The sequence below is a fragment of the Zingiber officinale genome, chromosome 10B (genome assembly GCF_018446385.1).
Source record: "Zingiber officinale cultivar Zhangliang chromosome 10B, Zo_v1.1, whole genome shotgun sequence".
Classification (NCBI taxonomy): Eukaryota; Viridiplantae; Streptophyta; class Magnoliopsida; order Zingiberales; family Zingiberaceae; genus Zingiber; species Zingiber officinale.
The window spans coordinates 36,912,900-36,922,652 of NC_056005.1; positions in this window are offsets into that span (position 1 = coordinate 36,912,900).

The following is a 9,753-nucleotide window of genomic DNA, read 5'->3' on the forward strand; positions in this document are numbered from 1 at the left end:
AAAATAATTTTTAAGTTAAATTAGTTTTTAAAATAATTTTTTAAGTTAAATTAAATTTTAAAATAATTTTTTAAGTTAAATTAATTTTTAAAATATTTTTTTAAAGTAAAATTAACTTTTAAAATAATTTTTTTAGTTAAATTAAATAAAATTTTAAGTTAAATTAATTTTTAAATTAATTTTTTTAATTTTAAATTAATTTTTAAAATAATTTTTTAAGTTAATTTAATTTTTAAAATAATTTTTAAGTTAAATTAATTTTTAAAATAATTTTTTAAGTTAAATTAATTTTTAAATTAAATTAAATTTTAAAATAAATTTTTAAGTTAAATTATTTTTTAAAATAATTTTTTAAAGTTAAATTCATTTTTATAATAATTTTTTAAGTTAAATTAATTTTTAAAATAATTTTTTAAGTTAAATTAATTTTAAAAATATTTTTTTAAGTTAAATTAATTTTAAAATAATTTTTAAAATAAATTAATTTGAAAAATAAATTTTAAATTAAATCAATTTTTAAAATAATTTTTTAAGCTAAATTAATTTTTTAAAGTTAAATTAATTTTTAAAATAAATTTTTTAAAGTTAAATTAAATTTTAAAATAATTTTTTAAGATAAATGAATTCCTAAAATATTTTTTTTAAAGTTAAATTAATTTTTAAAAGTAAATTTTAAAATAATTTTTAAAAGTAAATTTTAAATTAATTTTTAAAAGTAAATTTTAAAATAATTTTTAAAAGTAAATTTTAAATTAATTTTTAAAAGTAAATTTTAAAATAATTTTTAAAATAATTTGAAATTGAATTTTCAATTGAATTTAATTTGATTTCGTTTAATTTAGTTTAATTAGATTTAATTTAATTTGGTTCGATATGATTCGATTTGATTCGAGTCAATTTGATTCAATTTGATTTGATTCGATTCAAAGTCCTTAGTCATCTCACCCGATATATGTTTTCTGTCACGCCCCGCGAGTAAGGTTGTCCAATGAAAATTGGACAGCATCTCCCCTGTAGCAATGACAAATAAAACCAATATACATTGTCACATGGCTATTCACAAGCAACAATAGCCCACGCGGCTGTATATAAACATAATCACGCAGTTTATAAGCAGCTCACACGACTGAAAATAACACAATCATGCAGTTAATAAACAGCCTACACGACTGAAATAAGATATAGCGAAAATCACAAAATAACGATCACATACCACATTACAACTAACTGCGAGCCAGCCTGATTTGACACGATAACATCAAACCAAATACAAGAAAACACAAAGCTAAATTCCATTACAAAGATACATTTACATGAATAAGTCCAAAACCAATAAAGTGAACGGAAGCAATAACAGAAGAAATCGCTCGATGTGACATGGGACTGACGGACATGATCTCCAGACGACTCCATAAATCCTTTACCTGCTACCTAGCGAAATAAACCAGTTCATGGGGTGGTGAGTGTTGGGACTCAGTGGGTAATAGACAAATAGTACATGACATAATAAAGAACTAGAGATACATGATATACAGTCTCATAGGGAAAAATAGTAGATACTACAGTGATATCATAGTAAATATTCATACCTGAAATCATATTCTAGGCTAGTAACAAAAGGTCAGGGATAGTGACGATCTGTAATAGTACTACTCATACTACAAGAGTATCATGTGAGATATACTACCAATAAGTAAGCCAGTGTCTAAGCATATGCAGCAGGTATATATCTCAACATATGTATGCACATTAGCATAAGTAAGCAACAACAACATAAGCAAATATAAGACAAAAACGTATGCACGGATGGTCACCCTGTCCACCTCTCTGCACCACGGCCCTAGTATGATCGAAAGGTCAGATAAATGATAAACTGTACACTACTCCAGCTACCACTACTCTCGAGTGGCCGAGGGGACAGTTGTATAGTAGCTAACTAGCTACGTCTGCGACGGGGGTCCCTGCTACTCACAACTCCAGCTATCACTACCCATGAGTGAGCGAGTGGGAGCACGACAGGACAAGTGACACACTCCAGCTACCACTACCCATTAGTTGCCTAGTGTGCGGCCTTGGCTGACGACTCTCTCACATCACAAGGGAGACAATGGTCGTCAGTATGCATGCAATGACATGATGCGCAAGATGCAACAGTCATCATACATATATATAAATAGAAGTCAGGTATGTTACATGAAGCCAGCATGCCCAGTAAGGTGTGTAAATAAACAACATACAAAGCAAGTAAGCACGGTATCTAGTATCTGCTAAATATTATAGATAGCAACGAGAGACTGTATAGACATATAAACGAGTAGCTCAAAAATTGAGTGGATAAACATCAAGCACAAGAAAAATATGAGTGGAGTCAATATAAACATAGTAACTATCTGAATATATAGCTCATACACTAAGATCAATGTACTAAAGAGACAAAGTAGGAAACACCCGCCTTAATCTGTCGATCATGCTAAACAATCCCACGTCGAGAAGCTCGTCTCGAATCAATGCCCTGCAAATCACATGATATATAATTTAGCTAATCATATATACAATAACTAGCTAAACCCAAAACTCAATCCTAATTTGATTAGGTAATCATGCTTAATTCCCCTTAATGAATCAAATCCAATTAGATGATAAGTCTCTCCTTAATCCAACGATCAATTTCTTAATTCTCACTAATCAATCATGACAACCCCAATCAGCTAATGATTCCATTTAACACCACCATTTAATCCATGTATCAACTATAATCATAATGAACCAATAGGTTGATAATCAATCACAACTACCTTAGATTTAATTATCCTTAAACATTCCACCAACAAAATAGACTAAATAACCCCAATCAATCCACAATCTATCACCACTAATCCAATCCAATATAGAAATGAATTTAAATTTAAAACTCACCCAAATCTTGATGCACCGCTGTTGATCCATGGTCGAAAATGTTGGCTGCCGAGAATTGGTAGCCAATACAAGGTGGGGTTGCTGATCTCCTAAAACAAATACCCTAAATCACAACCAACATCTTGACACATGAGGATTAGACTCAAATCTCAATCCATTACCTGAAACTAAATGACTTACCCTAATTCGATCCACTGCTTGATGAAGAAATTTGAAGCTATTATGAAGGAAATGGAGCTTCCCACTCAGATTCATAGTTGCTCACAAAGACCTCAAGCACAGTTGTGAGGAGTTGGAGCTCTCATTGAATCCATAGAGATGACAATGCTCTGATGTCATCCTCACCAAAACTGGACAGAGCACAGATCCTTCCAGCTCGTGCATGAAATATGCCAGCGTCGGAGCGGATCGATAGTAGTGTGCTAGAGGAAAAGATCAGGTGGCCTGAGGAGGAAGACCAGCGATTAGATAGCGTTGGTGCGATCAAGTAGTGTCGATGCGATCAAGTAGTGGACAACTTACAAGGGTTTCTCTGTCGATGAGCCTTCAATCGCCACTCTGATTTGATTCTCAAACCGAAGGGAAAGTATCACTAGACTTCTGTGCGTCGATTCCCCTTTTTGGCACCGGCGACACTTAGTGATCGCCCAACGATTAGATCAAGAGAGGGAGTGGCGGTGTCTGGTAGATTGAGACATCAGTGGCGACGAGAGATGGAAGGGAGGCTAGGAGATTGAGACAGCTTCTTGCTCATGCTCAGAGAGAAGTTGGTGGCGCACGGAAGTCCGGCGATCGGCCAAGGCGATGAGGATGGTGGCTGGCGTAGAGAATGGGAGGCACGATCGGAATTGGGGGAGCAAGCGAGGTTCGAGAAGAAATGAAGATTTATGTATGATTAATATATATAATTTAGGTTTAGGTAATTAAAACCTAAGTCAAATCCCACTCTAATGGTTATTCCAAATAGGTTTTCTCCCAGCCCAACTGATTCATCCCCTCAAACATGTCATACGACCTCCGTTTAATTCCTTTGTAAGATGAAGTTAAGTTTAATTTTTAGAGTTTGGTTTAACTTTGTGTTAGATTCAGGTTTAGCTTTAGGCTCAACAAATAGAAATTCTTTGGATAAACTTCTGGGCTATGGTGAGTTACTTGGACATCATTAGAGTAACCATGCCTTCGAGGTTTTCCAAATAGTTCTATCCACTGAACTTAGTACAAAATCTTGGTCTAACTAGTTAGGATCTGTAAGGGGTAGCTTCAGTTAGTTCCACTAAGTCAAATGCACCAGGTCGAAGTTATATCTTCCTAGACATGCATAGACAGAGTTTTCCTAACGTACTATCATCCAAAATATCACTAGTACCGTAGTTCAAGTTAAACTGTTGTCCCTTTTTAAACTAGTCCTAATTATCTTGTCGGGTAGATTAGTTTTTGGTTACCCTGTCAGGTAGATTATTTTTGGAGGCAGCAACTATTTTGGAGCCTCCCCCTGAATTATTAATCTGATTTAGGTTTTAATTTTAGGTTTATGTCAATTATTTTAATAATTATATTTAACTTGATGATAATCTAATTTTTGGTAGGTTCTAAAATAGTTTGTTTTTTGTTTTTGATTTGGTTTATTTGATTTTACATAATATATTTTATCTTTGGTAAATAATATTGGTTAATTCTTACTTGCATGGTTAAGCATGCTTTCGGGACCCAAGCTTAATTTGTTGCTTGTGTTGAGTTATTATAGATATAAATGACTTATTTGAATTCGACTTGTATCCAAGTCCAGATTTATTGTAAATAGATTTTTGATTATTTAATATAAGATCTAAATTTTTAGATTTAGTTGTAAATTTTTCTAAAACCATTTTAATTCATTAATTTTAGCTTTTAGTGTTGAATTTTCTTCCTCAAGTGTTAAAACTTGAGTTGGATTAGAATTTGTGATTTATTCCTTGAGGTTTTGGTTTTCCTCAAGGAGCATTTTTTTTATTTTCAATTGCAATTAATTTTCTATCTAAACATGCAATGATTTTAAAAAATTTCTTATTTAAACTAAGGTATACCTCTTCGAGACCTTCGGAAATGAGTACGGACTTGTGGCTCGATTCGGGTTCAGACCCGTCTTTTGATTTGTCCTCTGATTTGCAGGCCATTAGCATGAGGTGGCTTTGGTTCTTCTGATCTTCGACCTCCAATTCTTCTGAAGACGAGTCGTCCCACATCACTTTGAGTGCCTTCTTCTTTGTCATCTTTGACTTGTTGTTCTTCAGTTTCGGGCACACGCTCTTGTAGTGGCCCTTCTTGTTACATCCGAAGCAGGTCACGTTTCTTGGTTCAGTTGTGGAGTTGATCTTTTATAGGTCTTTTCTACTGAAACTCTTCTTTCTCCTAGTGAACATCTTCCTTACCAAGTTCACCAGGTACTCTTCATCTTCTGAATTTGGGTCAGACTCATCTTCAGGTTCAGACTTGGCCTTTGTCTTTTCCTTGGAGGAACCTGCAAACAAGGCAATAACTTTCTCGGTCTTGGCGTTAGTTTGCTCGTGTAGCTCAAGTTCGCAAAATAGCTCGTCTAATTTTAACTTAGAAATATTCTTCAAAATCTTGTAGGCATCCACGATGCATACCCACAATGCATTTCGAGGAAACGCGTTTAGAGCGTACTTGATTAATCGGTCTGGGCTTTCTTCTTCATGTCCGAATCTCAACGCGTTTAGAGCGTACAATGAAATTCGAACATGAAGAAGAAAGCTCAGACGCGTTTAGAGCGTACCTGTTTCTCCTTCCTTCATTTTAATATTAAATAATCTATTTAGAAAAAGATCACGTTTAGTTACCTTGGCGTCGCTCGTTCCTTCGTGTAGTTCGACGAGCTTGTCCCATAGTTCCTTCACATTTTGGTGTGGGCCCACCCGGTTCAGCTCTTTCTTTGTTAACCCACATTGCAGAGTGTTGAGTGCTTTGAAATCCGTCTGGGCTTTCTTCTTCATGTCTGAATTTCACTGTTCCGGGTCTAATGGATTTCCAGAGTTGTCGACCAGTGCCTTGTATCCTCTGGTGATGCTAAACCACTGGTCGAAGTCGGTCTTCAGATAGACCTTCATTCGTTTCTTCCAGTAGGGGAAATTGTCACTGTTGAATAGAGGGGGACAAATTGTGCTGAAGCCTTCGATTTGAGACATTTTACCTTGCACACAAAAAAAAAATAAGAAAAAAAGAAATCCCAAGACTTGGTATTAGATTAGCAGTGTGGGAGAATGAAATAAATTTTAAGACTGAATTGATGTTGCACCAATTTAGTTTAACTTGCTACGAAAAAAGTTCCAAAAAGGTAACAATACTAGTTTGGATTGTTTCGAAAAACCTAAAATCGAAAAAAATTCACCCCTTTTGTCTGATTGGTGGTTGTACCAAATCAGAGCAGTACCTGCTTTGATACCACTTGTTGGATCATGAAAGCGCTAGAAGGGGGTGAATAGCGATTGAAAAAAATTCGTAGTTAAGTAAGAGTAAGTAGCGAAAAATAAAAGAGAACGCAAACGCTAACACAGACCAATTTACTTGGTTCGGAGCCTTCATCAACTCCCACTCCAAGGCCCGCACTCGTCGAGTGCTTTCGTTGGGTAATTCAATAGTAATTCAAAAAGATGATTACAAAATTAAGTACAAGTGTAATTAAACAAAAATACCGACAACAGAAAGAAAGGACACTTTAACAGCAAGTTGCCGGAGAAGCAGCGTTGTAGGAGCACAGCGCAGTAGAGAGTCGTTGGTGTTGTTTGCTCCAAGGTGAGACCTCCTTATATAGGATGCTCCAGGTGCCTGGATCCCTTTCGGGCGCCCAGACTATGACGTAGGTCCGACCAACCAGCGCGCTCCATGTTGCGATGCGATAAGTCTATGCCTTCTGTGTGCCCGGACCGACTCTGGGCACCCGGACCAACTCTGAGCGCTCAGACCACCTTTCTCCATAAAGTCCTCCTATAAGAAAGAGTTAGTCCGAGGCAAAATAACAGCTAAACTACTTTGCAAAACAGAAGTTAATACAATTATAGTAAAAGAGTAGTAATTTGATTCCATTTCACCGAAACCGGAATCTAGTCACAATCTCAACTTATATTTTTGAAATGGTTCTAAGTTGGATCGATGCCTACTGTTCCCTCGAACGGGGAGCACGTCCTCACCAAGTCACTCCCCTCCAATGACTTACCTTAATTTACCTACTAGACGTCTGGTTTGCCTGTCGACCCGTCTGGACTTTGTGCTAGCTATTAGGTTAGCCCATCGACCTAGGTTGACTTTGTGCCAGCTATCAGGTCAGCCTGTCGACCTAGCTGGGCTTTGTGGCAGCTATCCGGTCGGCTCGTCGACCACGCTGGGTTTCGTGCCAACGATCCGGTCGGCCTGTCGACCTAGCCGGGCTTCTCTTGCACACTTTGTCAAAGTGTTAGATTACTATGAAACTAACTTAACCTATTTTGTCATTTATCAAAACCTAAGTTAGACCATCAGTGTTAACTGCACCAATAGTCAGTATGCCACGTTAGTGTTGTGATGTATACTAAAAGCCTAGCTTTTTGTATGAACATTTATTTTCAAATGAGAATCACATTGGTCAAATGTCTGTATTTAGTTAAATGTAGTTGTCCATTTAATTTATAATGTAGATAACATGGTGTATGGTGTCACATAGAAGATCAAGTTATCAGTTTCTTATAAATTATAAATAGTAGCTCACAACAAATTATAAATAGTAGCTCACAACCAAGATGGATTGAGACAAACCATTAGAATGGTTGTAGTATAATATGGTATTCATTTATCTTGACAAACCATTAGAAGGTTACTGTAAGAAGTTTAAATATTCAATTTCTTTAAAAGGTTTTGTCTAGGAAGTGGTGGATGATCCCATACCTATGAAGGCTGAGTGTCTCGCCATGTTTAACCTGGAAGCCAATATTTGAAATAGATATTTAATCAACTTCGGTAATATGATTTAACTTCTGAAGAACACATGGGTTGAATTTAGACTAAAAATGTTAAGTTCCATTTCCAATCCAAGTTTAACTTCTGAAGAATAACTTGGATTAATAATGTTAAGTTTCGTTTGTAATCCAAGTTTAACTTCTGTAGAGCACATGGGCTGTTAGGAAAAGTTCTGTGCTTGTACAAATTTTTGTAGAGGGAAAACAGAAAGGAATTCTGAGTAACACCCAACAATTGGTATCAGAGCTAGTTTTCTGCCTTTGTGTGTTTGGTGTTCAGTTAAATTATGCACTTTTCATACATAAACTTAGGCAGGATAATAGTAAGATGTGCACATAGATTAACTCTGTGGTTGCAGGCATCTTAGTTCCAACTATTATGGCCCTATTGTGTTTGTGTGTGATTGGACTCTCGGGCATGTCGAGGGCATTTTATGTGTGTGCATGATTGTAATTATTAAATACAGCAGGAGCTATATTAGTTTTAGGATTTTACATTTTGTTCGATCTAGATTACATGTACATTCCCTTGTGGAATATAGGATCGATAAATGCAAAATTTTATTTTTGTTACGGATCATATCCTTGCGAGGCGTGGTGCTTTTTGAGGACCAGAGGCGCAACAGAAAAGGAAGCAAGATAGACGTGATGACATGACCCATTGGCAGCGGCTAGGGTTGGTGCCACACGGAGGACAGCTATAGATGAGGCCATAATAGTTGAAAAATTATTTTTCATATTTATTACCTTTTATGCTGTTTATATATGTTGTGTGTGTATGCATGTTAAAATTCCTCATTTTAAATAACTAAGTGGGAGAGGAATTATTTAAATTTCACGGTCTCCATTACTGGTTTGTAAGTGATACTTTTAAGCTTACGTGTTGGCTTTAAGTGTCTTCCTCCACATCGGATAAGCTTGTTTGAGGATCACTAGATTAAACTTTCTCTATGGATGATTATAGGAAATTATTTAGGCTTGTGTGATCTTCTTCATCTGAAGGGGCACAATTCTAATTAATGGACTAAGTATCAAGTAATGGTATACACTTAGACGCATTTAATAGTATCCTCCCCATCGGAGTCACTGCTATTATTTGTGTGACCGAAGACAAACCAACTATTAATTTTATTTGTCATAAAGTTAGGTTGACAAGATAATAAAATTAATGGGTAATACCCCCTCTTACAAATGTTTGAATTTGTATACGTCCACATTATCGTGACATACAAAATTCACGGTGTTTTGAGGTGTTTGTAAATTTAAATGATATTGTTTGTGGAATCAATATTATTTTAAATTCTAAAGTTTTGACCAAATATTTTGTGATTCTTAAGATTTCAAATGGCTTTCAATCCTCTTGCTGTTATATTGAAAGAAAACAAACTTACTGATCCTAATTACATTGATTGGAAACGAAACTTGGACATTGTCTTAACTGCTGAAGGTTACAAGTTCATACTTTTTGAGATCTGTCCAAGCCCGCCTAATAGCAATTCTAGTGAAGAGGAGATTGAGTATCATAAGAAATGGGTCAGGGCAGATGAGATGGCGGGGTGTTACATTTTAGTTTCTATGTCAAATGTGCTGCAACATCAACATCAAGCCATGCCTACCGCTTATGACATGATGCGCAATCTCAAGGAACTCTTCGGACACTAGAATCGGGCTGCTAGGTAGGAGGCTATGAGAAACTTGATGACGACCACCATGACTGAGGGGACACCCGTAAGGGATCATATCCTCAAAATGATGGCTCTTTTGAATGAGATGGAAGTCCTTGGAGCAGAAATCGATGGGGAAACCCAGGTTGATATCATTCTCCAAACGCTGCCAAAAAGTTTTGAGCAGT